At 39.0% G+C, this 21059-nt stretch overlaps 1 protein-coding gene across 4 annotated transcripts in view; it reads right to left on the reverse strand.

Annotated features, from left to right (window-relative positions):
* Window positions 1-18662, reverse strand: part of CLOCK (clock circadian regulator) — a 67002-nt gene extending 48340 nt beyond the window's left edge. For 2 of the 4 annotated variants that reach the window (XM_027885568.1, XM_027885565.1), the window contains exons 1-3: window positions 18456-18662; window positions 8345-8446; window positions 4916-5002 (exon numbers count right to left, since the gene is read on the reverse strand). The gene's annotated coding sequence lies outside the window, so the exon portion shown is untranslated. The remainder of the gene's footprint in view (window positions 1-4915; window positions 5003-8344; window positions 8447-18455) is intronic. The other 2 variants (XM_027885566.1, XM_027885567.1) reach the window with 2 other exon arrangements.
* Between the last annotated feature and the right edge of the window lie 2397 nt (window positions 18663-21059).

The raw sequence follows: 21059 nt of genomic DNA on the forward strand, positions 1-21059 counted from the left end.
AAAAAAAAAAAAAAAAAAAAAAAAAAAAAAAAAAAAAAAAAAAAAAAAACCACCAAAAGTTTTGCAATTGGTACAGAGAGGAAATGTCTCATCTGTTGTCTTGGCTAAAGAATGGACAAAACCAAGGCAGAAAAAATTCACTCTTCTTGTCCCCGGAAGCTTTTTGCAAAACACTTTGGGAATAGATGTTAGGTATCCTTTTATCACCCTGCTATAAGCAAGAATCCAAAGGAAATGGAAGAGCAGCCAACATTTAGTCCATAACGAGACTTGTTCAGGCAGGAAAAATGGTGCAGTATTTTAACAAAAGAGGTAGCGCTGCATGAACTAAGCAGAAACAGCAATATAATGACAGAATAAGGGTATAAAAATCATCCTTAAATTTGATTTAATTTTATTATAATCATTCTGCATATATTCTTATACATAAGGAAATAAAAAAAAGAAGAACATCTTTACTTAAGAATTCAAACATCAGAACACAGGGCAACTGAATTTCTGAATGTTCAGGAAACAAAGCTCAAAGAAGAATTATGGCTTGAAGCAGCACTGTAACACTTAACCAAGTCGGTTTTAGCATTCCGTGTTTCTAAATCATTATTAGATTATGTAGATAACAAATTTCCTCATCTTCTTTCTTCATTCTCCTGAGCAACAGCAGCATTCACTCCTCCTTTGTGGCTTGCTACTAACACGAGCAGAAACTTTCAGAGCTTGTGATAAATGTGTTCTGAAAACCCACTGAAATCACCTTCCGAGGGTCACCAGAGAAGCAGCAAAAGACAAACAACAAATTCTTTGTTCCCATAGAACAGTATCATCTTCAAAATGTTGACCCCGGTCAATTTAATTCTAAATTGAGTAATTATGATGACAATATAAATCTTCAGATACTGGGGATTTTTATAATGAAAGCTTCCAGTGCCTTGAAGGTTAATTCAATGTTCCTGCAAAAACTGTCAACTATCTCCCATTGTTTCAAAAATATTTTAAGATCATGATATTGAACGATAAAATATAACTGAGGAAATCCTATGCCAAACTTTTTTTAAGTTTTGCTGCTACAATATTTAAGATAAGAATTTTCAAGATTAGGTTATGAGGAGGAAAAAAGTCACAAATTCAGTTCCTTTTTGCATTTTTGGAAATTTAGATTCTGACCTGATATCCCCTATAAACCTTACAAAGTTTCAAATGAGTCCTCAAAGTTATTTGCATGAGTTGGTCCTTTTTACCCTCTGTAATATTTATCTGCCAGTCCTTCTTTTCATCTATAATATTCAACACAAATCATATCAGCTACTTGGGACCATACTCACTGCATCTGCATGACTTTAAACTCTCTTCCTCAGCTTTTTCTGTTTCTTTTTTACCATTTCTCAAGTTTTCTTTCACAGAATGATCAGACCACATATCTACCAAAACACATGTTTCACCACGCTTCCTTTTGCCCCTCAAAGCTTTCTCTGCACTCTCGAGTTCTCAGTTAAGGAACCTTTTCTGTCTGACAATCTGGGAGCCACTCCGGCAGTCACGGCCACCGTCAGAGACTTTCACTGCTGGGACTAAGGCCCCACTTTATTAACAAAACCTTAGATCACCCAGCAGTTAAGTCCCAAAAAATAAAATTAAGAAATATTTATAAAGGCATTATAGCCATTTCAATTTACAATTAACATATCAGTTACCAAAAATCAAAACTACAATCAGATTTTATTTAACTCTCTTCTGCTCAGCACATTGTGAGTATGGTTTCAAAGACCTAGGATCTTGTTAGTGACCTATTTAACGCTGGTATTGAGGAATGGGATATCAAAAGCTATCAATATTCACAGGAAATCCTGAAACTAGCATGAAGTATATGTTCTGGTCACATGCTAACAGGCTAATGAAAAGAGCTGTATTGTATTTACACCCACATTAAAGCTTGAAACAGGTAATTTATGATAAACACATTAAAAAATACGCAGATAGAGCACTTCAATGTAACAGTGCAATATTCCTAAAACAAGATTACTTAAAATAATCAGGACTCTGTAACTTACTGGCTTACAGTTCCCATGTTTTGACTCTCAGTATTTTACTTCATGTTAAACTGAGGCTTGTACCTGCCTCCATGAAGTCTACTCTCTAAGCTGCCATATGAAGCAGCTGAGTACTAAATTTTGATTTTTACTTAATGCATTGCTTTTTCAGAATAGAATTAAATTGTTCAGGTTTGAAAACACCTTTAAAATAATTGAGTCCAACCATTAACCAAGCAGTGCCGAGTCCACCACTAAAGTATGTTCCCTCAGTGTCACATCTACACAAATTTTAAAGACTTCCATGGATGGGAACTCCACCACTTCCCTGGGCTCAAGTGCCAAACATAACTGTGGCTGTAATAATCACTGTTTTAGGAACGATTATATAAACTGAAGGAAGAAATCCTTAAGCCTAAGAGAATAAAATATGCTAACTTTTACAATATGTTTATGCTAGTTACAACATGAGGGAATAGATTGAACAAATTAAATAAGATTGCAAATAACTTTATTTTTTTTATTAAAGCCAGGGATTTTTTTCAAACAAAGTTTTCCCAAATGCTGTTGATAGTTGTGCTACCACCTTATCCAGTTGTAGGGGTTTTTTAATGATCATATTAAAAGGCTGTTTGTTTAAATGTGTCTATCAACAGAAATCAAATCTTGGACATTTTCTGGGGAAAAATGCTGAAAGACAAGGCTTAAAATCTGCAAGGATCTAATAAACAAGAAATATAACTTAGTTTAGTCCTAATAATTGGCTTAGACATGTGGGATATTACACTAACATTAAACATGAAATTTTCTTGAGAGTCTCTGAACTTAAAATTAGACAGGGCAGATGGAGAGAACTCTTTCAACTGTAACTTCAAGACAAAATGAATTAATACTAAATATTACTTAGATTTTCAAAACTTTACCAACTGCCATCTATAACCTCAAACTCGGGTATCCATTCCAGCAAAATAAAAAAAAAGAAAATGTCCTGACTCCTGAGAGCTAAAGGCACAAAAAGCGGTAATAGTGGCAAACACCTGTGAAGACCATCTCCTTTTCATTTTTTGTCTTGCTCCTACTTCATGAGTGCAATAAAGCACTGGTCTCATTGTGATGATTTTTTTCAAGGCAGACGAGTAGCTTGAGCAAAACGTGTAGTGGGAAGCATACAAACTTTACAATTCTACATAAAACTTATGAAAGAAATCAGAATACTTCTGTTTATAACAATAATAATATATAAGCACGGAAGAAAAAGTAAATGATCAGAATTTCAAAAGACCCTTATGACTTAGTCATTTGATTCACTGTAACCTGTGATATTTGTTTCACTGAAAGTTTGTAGTCACAAAATTGCAAAAAAAAAAAAAATTCCTGGCACTTTGACATTTGTCAATATTAACATTGAAACTTATACCTGCATTTGCAGCATAACATAACATACATATCTGTGGCATATTGTAATATATATCCAATATAACATACGTATTTGCAGCATAACATAACACACATATCATAGGTGTTCACTGCCCTCATCTACTGACCTGCAACCCAAGTGAACAATTTTGGCTATGTCTCCATTACAAAGTAATCTGAAACAGTAGAAATGGATCAGCAGATCAAAGCAGCTGGTGCTGACACTCTGTGCTAGCTGTTCAAGAGAGTTTATTCTGGATTAGATTTCATCTGGTGTCCAGAAGAAAACATAACCATCACATGGACCAGTCACCTTTTTCCAGGAATTTCATGATTGATGGAAACCTGTATTTCCTCAATATAGACAGAAGAGCACTTTGCACCTGCAGCAGAACTTACTTTTCTGAGAAAGGAGTGTAGTTCCAACACCCTGAGCAACTAAGTGGTAAGGGGAGACAGAGAGATTTTGTCCAAAGCAGCTTTAATGATCCAAATCACAATGGCAATGCGTACACCAGAGTTATATCCCACCTTTTCAAGCCAGACTAACAAACAGGTGTCAGGTCACACGCAGAATACTTGAGGGCACTGAAGGATCATGATAAATTACAGTCTACTGGTTTACACAAAAATAATTAATTTCCCCTAATCCAGAATTCAGTAGAAGACATGAATCTGGATATCCTTCTTGCTTGGGCTTCATTTCTCTTTTCTTTGTTTATTTACTTAATCTTTTATATCCTGGGGTTTTTTTCACTTAAAATATTTAACTTCTCGTTTCCCCCATATTTTTTTCAGAATTTTCTCATTTATTTCCTCCTATTCCCTGTGCTGTTAAATACAGTAAGAGAAAACCGATTAATTTCACATATCTAAACTTTCAGACAGAGGTGCTGGTATTGTTTTTTATCTGGAAATTTATATAGTATAGACTGAGACAGGCATGTAAGCACTACCACTGTGATTTAACATGCCCTAACTCAAACAAAATTTAAAAGGAATAAAGATGATGATATATTTACTGCAATCATTCAAATTGATCTCTAAATCCAGTGCTAAGCAACTACGTGAATTGAGAAAAATCAGATTAATGACACAGGAATATTAGTCTTCTGTAAGACTGAAATTAGCCTGGTTCTAAACATCATCTCAGAGAACAGCCATAGGACAACAGAAGTACTACAGGAAGCTAATCAAGCAACTTATGGAACGGAAGAACTTCGTAATAGAAACACTAGATAAAATATATTTGGTGTATACACAGGTTTTTACCTTAACAGTAAAGTCAGGAATATTTTGCTTAGAGTTTGGCTGCTCTTTTTTCCTGAGCTTTGTCATTTGTTTATCTAATAATTTAATCTTCTAGATTTAGGTTAAATGACAAAGTCGCTCTTAGCAATCTAAGTGACAAACAGGATTTTGTCACGTACAATTAACTCAGTTGCTTAAAATAACCAAAATATTCAGAGACTCACCTACTTTCAGTGACATTCAGTATACAACATCCAAATAAATTTCCAGAAGATTTTGCAAATGAAAGAATGCGTTTCTCTCTACATTTGCTAAATTTAGATGAAAAAAAAAAAGAATCAGATCTCTTTGAAGCACTTCCTAAAGAAAAATTGTCTTTTAAGAAAAACCACCACAAAACAACACTATACATGTGTTCACATAAACATAAATTGAAAATTTTAAGTATATCGACAGTCCATTTCAGAAGCCTCCTTCTGTGTGGACCTGAGATCCAAAGCAAAACCTAGAGCTTATAATTAATTCTGGCTTTTTTTTATTCCATTGGGGTTTTTAAACCCTATTAAGTAATTACAGAATTTTAAAAATTTAGTACTGAAATCATATTAATACATAAAAACTTAAGAAGCAATAAGTCATCCCATGTAGTCCTACACTGAACACACATTCCATGTTCCTGTATTTGTGAACAACAGATGCTCCTGCATCACTTCAATACAAAACTCAGAAAACATTAAAAAAGGAAGTTCAGTACCATCCTGCAGTAAGCAAAGGGAGGGGTGGAAACACCGAAATCATCTTCCGCAATACCAATTCTAGTTTCAGCAAAAGAAAGTAGAACTAGAAGTCTCCAGCCTGTTCTTATAAGAAAGTTTTCCTCTGTTCCATAATTCAAATCTTAAGACAAACAGGGTGATCATTTCTTCCACATAGCACCTCTATCATCTCTCTGCCTGGCCCAAGGCATACCTTTGCTTTGGCTGGCAACTCCATTACTTTATTCTTTTAAGTCAACTCCTCTGATTCAAATCTAAAACCTAGGATAATCTCTTAGCTTGCTCAGAAACAATCTTTTTTCCTTTACATCTCAGTTAGGAATCAACAGACTATTTTCAGATCTTTAGTTCCCTATACCCTAGGAAACAAATTTTGATTTTATGAGTTGCAATTTTTCTTATTGTGAAAGGTAGAGCAGACCCAGTGATTACAACCAAGATAACCAATTGCCCTACAATGCTACTTCTTCCATTCTTCCATCCTGTGTGGATGGGCTCTGATTGCTGCCACCTCTTACACACTGGACTTCTACAGCAGCTGTGTAAGAACAAATATGAATAAGAAGGTGGTTTGACTTCCCGTTCTCCTGTAGTGACACAGGCACATTTCCAGAGAAGCACAGAGACACTTTTGAGAGCACTCACACATGCACGAGTGAGTATAACTTTCAAATCTTTCCTATTTCTACAAATCAGTGTCTGAAGTATTTTCTATTTTGTTATTTGTTTTTCATGTTTCTATAAGAAACTATTAAGAAAAAAATGTATAAAATATGTCTTTATATAAGTAAGTACAAAAGTTCTGTAATGTAAGGACAGTTTTAAACTGAGGATTTTCAGCACAAGTTCAAAAAAATGTTCTGAGGAAGAAACACAAGTAAAAGGACTATTGAAAATGTAAAGATGAAGGAAAACAGCCTAAGGAAACACAAGCAGTAAATAAAGTTGAAGTATGCCCTGGAAAACACAAATTCTTAATAAAAACAAGCAGGTCCTCATGGTCTAAAAATGTTACTTGAAAAGCAAAACCAAATATGCACAGCATGCATAAGTTTTCAGGATGCTCAAAAAGAAGTATTTAATAACTTTTAACCACACACATTGTTCAAAACTATCAATTCTATTATGAACACAAGAGCAGTAATAAAAAAAAAATTCTAAGAATATAGAAAAATTGAATGAAAAAAATGCATGACAGTTATGTAAATAAACTGCTGAAACAGCATTTAAAGGACAAAATCAACAGTAGATGGGAGATGGGGTTAAGGAAAAGCACAAAGAGTACAGAAGAAAATCTTCTTACTCAGTGTTTGTACCTGACATTACAATGGAGTTGAGAAGATTATTCCTGTTTACTTCTCACAGTCCAGCTAGAACATGCTCAGTAGATCTGTCTGGTTATGACTAAAAGGATTTGGAACTTATCTACCTCATCTGATTTGGACAGATGAAATGGATTTAGGCAAATCACTGAACTGGTACAAAACATTTTCAGAAATCTATCATGCTGTCTAATGTAAGAGTTTGGGATGGCACAAAAAATAGTCTGATACTGCAGCATAATGGCTTGTTTTCTCCTAAAACCTTGACTGCTTGCTGTAACATATGCAGGTGCCTCATTTTTCCACTCGCAAGGTTTTCATTGCATTTTGAATCAAGTAAACAGTGTATCTTCTCCCTCAACTCACTCTCAGACACAAACTGATGTTTAGTAAAATTTTAGCTGAAACAGATATATAACTCAAAGACTTACTGCTCAGTGATTCAAGTTGTACTAAATTACAAGCAACTAAAACCAGGGCCTTAGAATACAAAGTGTTAAGCATCATTAACTGCAAGCACTGCTACCTGTAATTCTATTCATGACCAAACTTCATGCACGACCAAACACCTCCAATCCATTATAAGCCATCAGGAATATAGAAAAGCTATGTGCCAGCAAGACAAAATACTCCTGTTTCAGCAAGATTGGCACAGTGTCTGATCTGCATAAATAGATCAGTTTCTTGGGGGGTTTTTGACCCAGTCAAAAAAACCAACAAAACATTTGAAAAACAATACCTACTCAGAAAGAAAAAGCATATAAATACATACATGAGGAGGGTTACAGAGGGCTACGCCCATGATCCTCATGATACATTGAAACAAAACCCCTTGCTCATAAGACAAACCACAGACAAACCACCCCCTCTGTTCCGTGTGTCTCTTTAGGTGATGTACAAAGCAACAAGTAACCTTAATGCAAGTATGACATTGACAAATCTTGCAAAGATGAAAACCTGCACCTCCTGGCCCATCCTCAGTTGGGCGGTACATTGCATCCAGTCAAGGAGGTCGGGAGACACCACCCCTTTCACAAATCAGATGACATGAACAGAGATACTGCTATCTGAACCTACTAAGATGCTTTCTACGCACGTGAATGGGGTGTTAAGCCCATTTCAACTTTAACAAGAGCATCCAGGAAAAAAAAAACAAATCAAACCAAAACAAAAAAACCAGTCAGAAAAGCAGTGAGCGTGGCAGTACACACACTCATTCACTGCAACACATCCCTGGGAGGGAGATTATTTAGTTTCCAGAAATCACAGGGCCACATTAGCTCACTTCATTGCTGGGACAGTGCCATTATGAGGTTTTTTTTTTTTCCCTTCTACTTTCCAAGGCAGCTCAGGTACAGTTCAGTTGTTTCATTCCATGCTCCAGTGTAAAGGATAAAAGCTTATTAAAAGCTTATTTGAAGTTTATTCTTGCCCACACGCCCCATTAATTTGAATCTCAAATTGAAGTGGAACGTCTACCTTGCCTGAGGTTTAAAGAGAGATGTTTCTGTTTAAAGCATTACTGTTCTAGTAGCAATAAAATCTACATACTTACTTAAATTACCCAGAAATGCATTGTGCCTTGTAGAGTGGGTGGGTAGCATTAGTAGTCCAAATGTGATGTCATCTGAGTGAAAGCCTTCTTTGGCACAGTCTTCTGAAAAACAACAAGAAAAATCCCACAGTTCTATAAAAATTAATCCATTCAAAACAACTTTCAGAGGTGAAGCCTTGATTATTACTCTCTATTTTCTCTCCTGCCATTTCAGTTGCTTTATTTGCATCCCTAAACTGTCCACAATTTCACTTTCCAATTCCTCTAGTCAACATAATGAAGTAAATACCCATAAAGGAGAACTTCAACATTCCATATCACCTTTTACGTAGCTTTGGCACTGTCCGAAATCCAAATCTGTAAGACAAATAGTCCAACGGTAAAATGAAATTTACACTTCTAATGCTGCCTACAAAGCATTCTATTACAAGCAGTGCATTACAATTGCTCTTGGTTATACTGTAACCTTGTAGAACATCAGTAATACATCCTGCAGATTTCTGGAAAGAAAATGCATCAATACAATCTTAACTGAGAGTACTATGGTTCAAACAGGACACATGATCTACCTCAGAACACAGCTTGAATCTCTCAAAGAACATGGAACACAACTGCACAAGAAAGATTCAAACTCCTCTCATTGATGAAAAACTAATTTCAATAAGTTGTGATGAGCAAAAGCTAACTATACAGTAGAGATTTCTACATACACTCTACTTATTCAACAAAGAAACAGCTCCCCACCTATTATAGATCACAAATTCTGTACTCATATATAGAGTGCTGTGTTTTAAACACACATGCACCACCTTGGTAATAACTCACTGCTGACAACCCCAGTGGGAAAATTACTGCTAGTTACCACTACTGATACTTTCTATTCAGCATTTCCGTGTGGCAAAGCATATCTTTTAAGGCATACACAAATCTATTCCATTCCACTCTATGCAAGGACAGGTGGATTTCCTTTGATATAAAATAACCAAAGTAATTTCAAACCCCCGTTCTTTACCACCGTGTCTCTCAATACATGTAACACAGAACCAGCTGTCAAGATGGGGAAGAAGAATACTAGTGTTTGAGGAAGATCTACTGCCAAGCCTAATGGGACACGAAAGGTAGATCATTATCATCTACATATTTATTTTTTTAGGCAGTAAAATGAAATATTATAATGTTAGAAATCGATGCTTTGAATCCAATTCCAGTATACAGATAAGAAATGGCAAACTATATTCTATAGGGCAAGAAAAGCATCTAGGTGCATTTAAAAAAATCTGTCCCAGTTTACGAAACACTATTTTTCATTTCTTATGCTTGCGACAAAGTTTAACTAATTCAGTATAAATCAATCATAAATTTAATTGTCCATATAAAGGTAATAACAGTTTAACTAAAATATTTTTGAAAAGCAATTTCAGTTATTTTAATGCAAAAAGTTTGTGATCCTTTTGACTTCAAGAAAGTGGTAGTACCTCAATTACCTTTGATGTTAAAAACTATAGTCTCACCTCAGTTGTCCTGAAGTTCATACAAAGGCCTCCAGTTTACACAAGAACTGAGAGTAAACAGAAGTAGCAACAAAGCCTGAGATCAAGTTTTCAGGCACAGCTGCCTGTTGTTTTGCCACTCACTTTAAATGCAAGTTCAATTGACAGCTACGTTTCTTAAAGGGTTAAAAAAATAAATCTTAGTACTATAATTTGTGATCTGACTTTCCTGCCAAACTGATCAAACCAGTACATTCTCAATTTTTTTACCTCTCTCATTTTTGTTCATCATAAGAGCCAAATCCATCAACACAATTTGTAAGTTTCTACATATCTTTTTCCTGCCCCATTTCCTAAAACCCTCTAGTTACTCTTCCTCTTGATTCAGATTACCTTTCTGATTTCATTATGTTTCCAGATCCTACAAAATAAAGCATTTTGCCTCTTTTCCTTCAAATCCCTATACTATTTGGACTTGCTTTATGCTGTCTTTTGCTTCTATATTTTCATTTCCCTCATTGCTGATCTACCTTATTGTGTTCTTAGAAATGACAACTTGTTTAATTCACTCACTATGAGTCACTTATTAATTTGAATCCTTGTCCCCCTTTCTGAGGTCATTCTCTTCATTTTCTATGTCAGTGAAATTCAGATCACAAGCTCTTCAAGGCCGGAACTGATCTTATTATCTATGAAACATCATGCAAAGCTTTAGCACAGCAGAAAATGTCTAACTAAAGCTTCTGAGCTGAAAAAAACCCTATATGATAAAAATGAAGTACAACATTTTAACAACAAAAATCTCCAGAAAATGATCTTGCATGTAAAATTGCTGAGATGTTAGAGAGTTATCACTGGAATCACCATACTAGTTACAAACTGTAGCTTCATTCTCAAACACTCAACTGCTAGTAGCAGCTTGATTACATATAATGAGTGTTGCTGCTGTGGATGGCAAGAAAAACTTCATTAAATCACATTACTACATTAAAACTGACAGAGAGGAAAGTGTGTGTGTGTGTGTGTGTGAGAGAGAGAGAGAGAGAGAGAATCTGCATTCCTACTGTGACAGTTCTTGGAAGCTGTGATTCATTCTGCTACTTGCTTTTCTACTCACAGTTAGAGGAAAATCCAGTTTCCTTTCGAATATTTGTTGTTACTATGAAAACTACTTCAAAATAAGCACAAGTCAGAATCACCTACTTTGCAGTCCATTATGATATTTTTAAATGAACTATTTTAATACTTTAATGAATTATTTGTGAATATCATAAAATTTGTGAAGACTATGTTGGTTACCAAAGGCTTGAAAAGTATATATGATATTATAGAGCAGAGAATTTTCTAGAAACAAAAGTAGCACAAGCTAACAAAGTTTTCTTCACCTTCACCAGGAGAAGTTTCTCTAAACCTATCAGCAGGACACCCTACAATTGTGTACTGAGACTTGATAAAAATCTTCAAGTTGAACATTTCGAGGTAGATTTCTATCTGTTGTTTATCATGATAAATAGATATTGCAAATATAGGTCAGACAGAAAAGAATCAGAGAAATGTCATTCTAGACAGAAGTTGAGCTCCTTCTTTTTAACAAGTAACTCCATGTTACAGACAGAAAAGTGAGCTTACTGGAAATCCGATTTGGGAGGTAATGGCTTTTGTTCTAATGCTGAGAGAAAAATATTTTGCTATAATGAATATATTTCATTCAGTAACTGATATAAACAAAAAATCTTTGGACAGAACCCTTTCCAGTTTCATTAAAACTATTTTCGCTATTAAAAGAACTTATGCCAAAACTGCATTGCTTTGTTTCTCCCTGAAGAAAGGGTAGTGACACATTTCCCTCTAACCAGCTTGCCCGTTTTCCCAAAACCTGTAGGAACATTAGTTTGCTATTTCTATTCCTCCTACAAACACGGTTGCAACTGGACGACGATTTCAAAAGGTATTGGCAAATATCTAAGGAAAGAATGAGAGAAAACAAGGAAAAAAGCACAAATCACGTTTTCTTAGGAAAATATGATTAAAAAAAAAGCAACTACCTATAGTTTTTAATGGAGAAAATTTCCTGGTTGTTTACTGAGCCAAGGGAAATAAGATTTTGGTAAAATATTTTCTGATTTCTCGTTTTATAACATCACAGGTTTCAAATAAAGCTTTAGGGAACTCAAGACTGGGAAAATTACTCCATGTAACAAGACAGGTTTTTCCCCCTAATATATCTAGAGGTTTTTGGATGACGGATGAAAATCCAAACCTTTGGCATTTCTCTAGCAAAACTAATTTGAAAAATTAAAAACTCTCTACCTTATCACACCAGCAGGAGTTTTTCTATTCAAAACCACCTTGTCACCAGCAACCACCAAAATCACGGAATATTATTCTGTCAGGGTGCATGTCAGTAGCAGCCACAACCCAACAGGCAGCCTCTGACATTGCATCAAACATGCAATGGAAGAGCCACCAAACACTTCAAATATCTTTAAATGCCAGAGACTATTATTTGCTATATCGTTAAAAACTTAATTCAATGTAAAAATGGGGATTTGTTTTATTCATAACATCAGCACTCAGTATTTGAAATACTAAATTAGCTATAATAATATATTTTGAAGTATTTTTTATTATCCACCTTAGTATCTCATACTCTTATTCTTTTAAGGTCATAATTTAAATTGTAAAAATATGTATTTCCTCAAGATTTCTAATGTAGATTAGGAAATTCACATATTAACTTCTCTCACTCCTAGAAGAGCCACTTTGTACTTAAGGCCAGCCTGTCTCCTCTATGTTCCCAAATACTTGCCAGATGAAGAAAGTGCTGGAACTTTCTGGATATCTACCAGTTCCACATGCTTATGGGATCTCGGATCAATTCTTCTGCAAGCAATTGAGATATGCTCACAAATATTTGGATCTGCAAGCTAAAATTTCTTGTAGATGATGTTTTTAGCAATACTATTCTCTACTATAAAGCACTTAAAATTCTGTTATTATGGTGGATGATCAGCCCATTCCCATGAATTCCTTCTCTTCTAAGCGTCCCACAGCAACACAACTACCACACAATGAGTTAGTAATTAAGTTCTGCTGCCTGCTCCGGTTGTAATAGGCAATACGACTCTACACTATAGTCTTTACTAAAAAAGGGCACAAGGGGATTCCATACAACAGTACCCACAATCCTAAAGTACCAAGGCCAGGGAGAAACACATTGCTCAGCAAGGCTTTTGAAAAAGTTAATAGAGACACAAACTATAAAAGTAAGCAGTGGACACAGTATTACACTTCCACCTTCACCTATTTCTGAAGGCCTAGGCCATAGGTTAAGGTTAGTACACACAATCCTAGTCCCTGTCCTTGACAGACACATAGCTAAGCTTTTCCCATCAAAAACAGGAGTAATATATTCTTTTAACATGCAAGCAGGGGCAACAGGATGTGCTCTCATTTTGTCCAGCAGCACAGGGTTACGGCACAGTAACCTGAAACACAGAAATCTGAAAGCCAATCTCTACTCTGCCAGAAGGGGTTCAAACCATAATCACTCAGCAGGCTCCACATGAGACTGGAAAGATGGATCAAATCCTAACCATTTCCGTGGAAATCTTCAGAATACAGAAGCAAAAAGTAATGCTTTGCTGGACAGAGCAGAACCAGCAGTGTGTGTGCCTCTCTAGGGAGAAGGGCACCCAAATGAGAGACCTAAGTCCTAATTTCCAGTTCCCAAAGGAATTTAAAATTTTAAATGGAAGAAAAGACAAAACAGTTTTCAGAACACAGGCCAGAACACAGGTACTCACCTCCTTTTTCTCCAAGAAAATAACTGGCCTAGTATCTCTCTTTGGCCCAATTAGACTTTAACCATCTTGTATTCAAGGAAAAGTGGTTTTTCAGGGGTTGGAGGTTTTTTTGTTTGTTGGGTTTGGGGGGTTTGTTTGTTTATTTTAAGGAGAAATCAACAAAACCACTTCCTCCTCACCTCTTTGTGCTTCTGAACAAAAGGGAGAGTCACCACAGGGTTTTGGTCCAAGTCCAATCCCATAGGTGTGCCTCAGGTGTAGTTTGAACATGCCTTTGAACAAGTGAAGGCCTAATTTGCAGATTGCCCAATTTATGAATAATAAATAGATTTAGATGCCAAGATGCTCAGTTGTGACAAGATTCTGGAAGACTTGAGTGAGAACAAAACTTCAGTGCATTTGCAAAACTTTACAAGAGAAAACCTAGAAACCTGTAAAATTTAGGTAACACATGGCTACAATTTTATTTGGGGCTAGAGATCCAAAATCCATCTAAATCACAGTTTTGACTCCTCTGTGTTATTTTATGGATCTGGCCATATGCCGAAATAATATATATCAAAATCTTTCTCAGAGATACCTGCTAACATCCTTTTTGACAGAACTGTAAATTCCATTTACAATTTTTAAATTCCACTTTAATTAGATCTGTCTTACTCCAAGTGTTTTCTTCTGTTTTAACATAAGCCTTATAGTCTAGCACCATTTATCTTGTGATACCAGGTTGTCATTATGGGTAAAATGACATTAGCTTCAAAACTGAAGCCTTCACAAACACTCCAATATAATTAAATACACAGTTTTAAGGACAAAACATTTAAGTAGCCACATTTATGATTTGAATACATTTTTATCATGAAGATGAGGAATGCCCATAGTATTTACTGAGCTTCATAAGCATCACACTCATCTTTACCAGTCTTGAATCTCATGTGTATGACTATTTAAGGATCTTTATTTAATAAAATATTAATACTACTAATGGTGATTTTATAATATACTCAGCAATGCTCCTCAGAACATCAGTACGGAATAAGAAAACTAATTCACTGATTTTAATGACAAAATGTAACAGTTGGATAGAGTCCAAAGTGTTCAATGCTAAATTGCTGAAAGAATCTGAGAAGCCTTGTTGCTTCCACAGAATACTAGATATATGAACACCACAGAGCACCCAAAACTTTTTATGTATATGATTATATACTCCAAAAGCAGCTATAATTAAGAATTTATATTATACACAAAAAGTATGGTAAGAGAATATTAAGACTATAAAATTAAACACTCAGGTGTGAGGTATACCAAAAGTGAAGTGGCTTTTACATTACAAAAAATTTTGTGGCAGCAGTAGGGATTGAGAATTCAACCCCTCAGGGCAGCACACAGCTGCATTAAGCATGAGTCTTCTTCCTCTTCTGTGATTTTGCATTTCACATCTTTAACTCCTGCAATAAATAAACAGGGCAACGTCTGACAGTTTCAAATTATTACAGCCTCCCATTAACTGACTTAACAAAATAACCCTCTACACTAATAAGTTGCTTTCTCCACGTGGATCACCCACAGAAGGAAATGAGGTACTTTCCCAATGGGTATAGTCAAATTTGCTTGTGCCAGAGTTACGTAGAGGCACATTGGAATCTTTCACTTCAGATTCTGCTACAGAACTGAAGGTGTGCTTCCTATGCCTCTTTTTATTCTGAAAGACCACTAAATCCAAAATAATAATACAACTAATAATAATACGGTATTAGTTAAAAATTAGAGAAACAGTGGAATGCTTTGGCCACTCTTCTCTGTAGTCTCACAGATACCTTTTTTCCCCTCCAGAAATAAAGCTACTGCAAAACAGCTACTGTTCTCCCAGAGCCTGGAGACTCCTGCTCCTGTTTCACCCATTCAGTGGAGGTGAACCTTCTACAGGGCAAACCAGCTCATTGACATAGAAAGGTTAGAAATACTTTGCAAAGTAAATAAACAGAAGGTAAGAACAGCAGGAACAGCCACTACTGTCTTTGCTATGCAACTATCTACTAATACCACCAATCCTCAGAAACATTTCTATATCTGATTTATTACTTGGTCTTTACAGTTTCCAGCATTCATATGGAAATTTGTGCTTTAAAAAGGCTAAAACACTAAAATGCACTTTTCTTTACTTCACAGATCTACCAAAGTCTTTGCCTCAAGAAAAACTCTCTCATTACAATGTGATGAAAAGGAAGGCACCTTAGCTGTAACTCCACTTCTTCTGAATTGTGTTTTGTGTTAAAAACTGTATTAGGGTACTAATTTTCTACTCTAAGAGGAGAACTATCCATGGTCTTCATCTACAAAATTAGGCTGAAGCCATGACGCTTTGACAGCAAATTATACATATCTCCTGAAGGAGTACAGCTAAAAGAAGAGCTGTTTTGAAAATTATTAAATGACCTACAGAAGAAAATTGCATTTTTGATTCTCAACTGTTTTCAACACAAATTCACAATTTTCCAAGTTGATAAAAATATTTTATATAAAGAACATGTGAAAAAGATAGGGAGCAATCTCTCTGTTACTGGCTCATATTTTCAACTTGTTGCAGAAATTTAGAATGGGGGAAAAAAAAAGCTTCTGAAAGCAGCAATTTCCTCAGCAAGACCAATCCAGCCATTAAGATTCATGACTTCTGTGAAATTCTATACTAATAAGACAATTAAGCAACACTATAAATTAAATTTAAAGTAATTACCACTCAGTTTTTAAATTGCTTAGTACAAAGAGAGTAAAATCAGCTATAGCAGAGTTTATGGAGTCCTTAGAGCACTAGTAAAGAAAACACTGCTTTCCTCACATTCTTTTATTTTACCTACATGTGTTAAAACTTTTCCATGTAAGAACATGCAGCAGAAGAAATAAAAAACAAGGCATGGCTGAATGGCACCTTAAACTATTAAATATCAACCCGGAAGTTTGGGGTGTTTTTCTCCTGTTTGAACTGTTTCTCAAGAAGCAGTAACTCCTTCATTACCAAAAAAATTCTCAGGGAAGTAGCCATATTCTAACAAAACAGACCTACTCAAACTTATAATGTTTGGTAATCTGAAAGTAGTGTCTGTAATATGTCTGAAGAAATATCTTAAATAGATACAAATGAAAATTAACAGTTCATAAAAAAAATAGAAAAGCAGACTTACTTGTGAAACAGAATACCTCTACTACAACAGCCAAATGCTGTCCAATTTCAAATAACACGCCCAAACCCCACAAATATTTATAAACAAAGTCAACCTTATTTCTGTTAGATAGAACAGTCTGAAACAACTAAAACTGCTCAAACTGAACTTTGCCAGGACTTCAACAGTTGAGATCTATTTCTCAAGTACTTCTTTCACTAGAGCATTTGCTTAAACAATCCTTTTGCCTCCTGGCACACCTGTTACCCAAGGAAATTATATAAGTTAAATATAAATAACCACATTAAAAAGAAAAAAGAAAAACAACCCAGGTAGTTAATTTTAACCCGGATCATTTCCCCAAGCCAGTTACAGGACACAATTCCACGAACCGTTGTGCTGGTGCAGCTGAGGGGGGGCAGCAAAGAGGAGAGTGGGGAGCAAGGAAGAGGCAGGCCTGGTCAAGTCCACACTGCCACCAAAAGCTCTGCTTGTCAAACTATGTCATTTTAAAAAAACACTTTAAGCATTCAGAGGATCTGGATCTATGACCAGCCACTCTGCCTCTAAATGCCACTTCATATCCTAGCTAAAACCTTATCTGACTTTCCCTGTGACTCTTGGTAGGTCAGCCCTTAACAGGCACATGAAAACAACTGCTTTACGGAGATCTCACGACATATCTGTTTGATTAGTTCACAAGCACTGCTCCTCATGGAAAAAAAAAATAAAATTCAAATTTATATCGAGGTCTAAAGCAGCAGGAATTTGAAAGTGAAACCAACAAGAAATGCGGATCCACCTTAATACAAACACAAAATTTAAGTACTACGGATTTCCTCGCTGGTCCTATTTCACACCTGCACGCACTGAAGTATTTGTCACACTGACTTTAAGGCCGCAGTATGTGGGGCGAGGACCGGGGGCTTCTGAGAAGCCCGCACGTTTCGGAGCGCGAAGACGCTAGAGGTACCGCAATAAAGTTAACCGAAGATTTTTTAAAAAAACCTACAAAGTGAGTACGAGCCCGCAGCTCCATTCCACCTGCCGCAGGTCGAGCGCCGGGCTGGCTCCCGCCGCCGTCCGGAGCCCGCGGCCCCGCAGCGCCGTCCCGCCCGGGGAGGGCCCGGGCCGGGCGGGCATCGACCGCAGCCCGACGGCCGTGCGATCACCCGCACCGCGCTCCGCGGGCCCTCGCGCTAACCTGCCCCGGACGTGGGGCAGCGGGGCGGGCGGGTCCCCCCGGCCCCCGCGGGACGAGCCGCCCCGCGGAGCGGCGGCGGACGGGCCGCGAGGGGAGGCGGCGCCCACGGCTCCGCTCGGCCCGGCCCGGCCCGGGGATGCCGGGGAGCCCCGCGGCCGCCCTGCCCGGTCGGCGGGCGCCGGGCCAGGCGGGCAGCGCTCCCGGCGCGCCCGGAGTTGTGACAGGAGCAAAGTGGGTCACCGGGCCTAGCGGGTGCCCCGCGAGCGCCCCCCGCCCCCGGCCGTGGCCGTGCCCGCCCAAGGGCAGCCGCTGCCCTCCCGCCCCGCCGGTGCGCGGCGGGGGACCCGCCGGCGCTGTCCAACTTCCACCGCTGCCCTCCGAGCCGTCCCCCCGCCTCCCCCTCGCCGCCGCACGCCGGGGCCCGGCACCGCCGCCCGCACCGCGCTCGCCGCTCACCTGTCCCCGCGCTGCCGCTGCCCGCCCCAGCTGTCCCGGCGAGCGCCGCTCTTCGCGCGCAGCCCCGCGCCCGCCGGCACTGCCTGACTGAGCCGCCTCCTCCCCCTCCTCCCTGTCCTCCTCCTGCTCCTGCTCCTGTTCCTGCTCCTGCCGCTGCTGCTCCGGCGGCTCCAGCAGCACCCGGGCCCGGCAGTCCCCACGCCGCCACTGCGCCTGCGCCGCCGGGCCCCCACCGCCGCCGGCCGCCGCGGCGCCTCGCGCCACCGCGCGTGCGCCCGGCAGCACTGCAACCCGCGGCACCTCGCGCCCAGCCGCCGCCGCCGCGCCTGCGCACACGCGGCTCACCGGGGCGGGGAGGCCCGCTCTGCGCGCGCCGCGCCGCGCGTCCCGGCTGGGGGGAGCTGGCTTTGCGCAGGCGCGGTGCGCGCGCCGCCCTGACCTGGGCTCACCTCGCCTCGGCTCACCCCGCGCGCTGGGAATGGCGGACACGGCACCGCCCGGCACGGACAGAGCGCCGGGGCTCGCTGGGCTGCGGCTGGGAGAGCCGCGACGCTGCTGCGAGGGGTGATCTGCAGGCGGGCAGAGAGCTCGCAGCCGCGTCTCCATAGGAGCTTCCCCTGCGACACGGTGAACCTGGCGCGGAACGCGGGCACACGCGCCTTCCCGTAGGGAAACACCCGGCGTCCCCGATGCTCTCTGGGAACAGACGGGCTTCCCGAGTTATTTGAGAGTTCAAGGAACATATCTCAAAGTGCGATTACAAATGCGTACCTGTAGAAACTTAATTCGTGTCTGTGTCTGGAATGAAATAAGGAACTTGGCTGCAAAATCTCATGGATTTTCCTTTCTGGGTTACTTTCCAGGTAGATCAGTTTCCCCATTTGGTCCACCCAAAAGTCTTATGCAAAGGTATTTGCAGGGCAGGAGCGTCTTTAACAGTAATGTTGCCAAAGAGCTAACCATGAGCTCAGCTTTTCTGCTAAAGAGTTCTAAAAAGCATTAGTAAAAACACTCATTTTTGTTAGTGATCCATTTCTAGTTCTCATTTCTAGCTTTCAATTAAGGAAAATGTGATATAAACAAAACTAATAATACCATTACTCATTAAAAGGATAAGGCTTCTATGATGAAATGTAGCAGAGATAATAGGGTATAGCAGGAAGGGAACATCCAGGAGAAAATGCAGGAATATTCCCAACAAAAATGCATAATTACCAGAAGTAGAATATGGCAAAGAAACCAGGAAGCTAAAAATAGCATCAAGCTGTATCTATCAAATTTGCCAAAAGAGCTTTAGTAACCAACAGTAATTCTTCAGAAAAATAAAGTAGAGATTCTGTCCTGTCTCTTTTCACATCTTGCATGTATGGGAACATAACACTTTCCTACTGCAGTGTTGCAGTAGCAAATTAATGTATGACAAGATTACTGTATGACAGCTGTGGAGGTGACATACATTTGTGTTTTCTGCCAAAAATTATGACCTAAGCAAGGTAATTTTTTTTAATGCTACTTCTCTTTTGAAAGTATGTTAGAGGATGCTGGGGGTACAGGACTGGTTAGACGTGCTGTAGTGATTTTATGAAACTATTCTCGTTGAAATACTATTACTATACATTTGTCATCAGTGTAAGTTTGCTCTGGTATGTTATTATTGTTTTGTTTCACTCACAAGGGTTATGAGAGAGCCAATGTAGCTTTTAAATAGTGCCAAATCAGAAGCAGCAGATAGTTTGGGAATTACTGAGTGATGTAACTGGACTGGGCCAGAAATGCAGAAATCTTCCATGTTTCCTACAGAACCGCCGCTGTCGTCTCGTGTGTGATGTACTTCAGAACTGTAGAGCAAACACCTGCTCAGGGCATTCGTTTTTGATCCTCACTGGCCTATTCAAAAGAGATCTATTTGAGGAGGCTGATTTTGAAACGAAATTTCACATCACACCAGAATACTAAAGTCAGTGGATGTTGACTTGAAAGCCTGCCACAATCCACATAATCCTTGTAAAGCAAGGTTGACACGTTCATTCCTAGAGCCTTTACTTCCAAACAGTGTAACTGACCCAGCACCAGAAACATCTGGTTTTAACCTGCAGCTTCCCTTGGGTTTTGCTTCTGCTTTGTCACACCTGATGGCCGTAACCACGATCACACGGTCACTACTTGGATGAAGTTATGAAGTAACGGTCACCAAAGAGGAGGTTTGGCACTTTCCTACCATATCTTGCTTCTCATGTGACAGCTCTGGCACTTGTGAATTGCTGTGAGTTGTGCCTGTGTCCCTCACAGCAGCCACGGTGCTGCCAGGGAGGTCACCGATGAGGTCACTCCTTTTGCAGCAGCCAACACTGGTACTTGAAATGACTCTGGAATCATATCTAAAGCCCCTGGTGACCTATGTACATTTAAAACTAGTAACTAGCTCTCTAGTTTGAAGGGGCAGAAAACGGCAGATAAGCCGTTGTCTCTGAAATGTATCTACGAGTTGTCTCTTTGAATCTGCGAAATAAAAGTTCCCAGAAGTGGTATCTGCCAGTAAATATCTACCAATAGGACAGCTGTATCTCACTGGGTGGAAAAAAAAAAAAACAATCACCAATTCAT

Source organism: Empidonax traillii, unplaced genomic scaffold, assembly GCF_003031625.1.
Source record: "Empidonax traillii isolate 1590-97213 ecotype Southwest subspecies unplaced genomic scaffold, ASM303162v1 scaffold167:size2001844, whole genome shotgun sequence".
Lineage (NCBI taxonomy): Eukaryota > Metazoa > Chordata > Aves > Passeriformes > Tyrannidae > Empidonax > Empidonax traillii.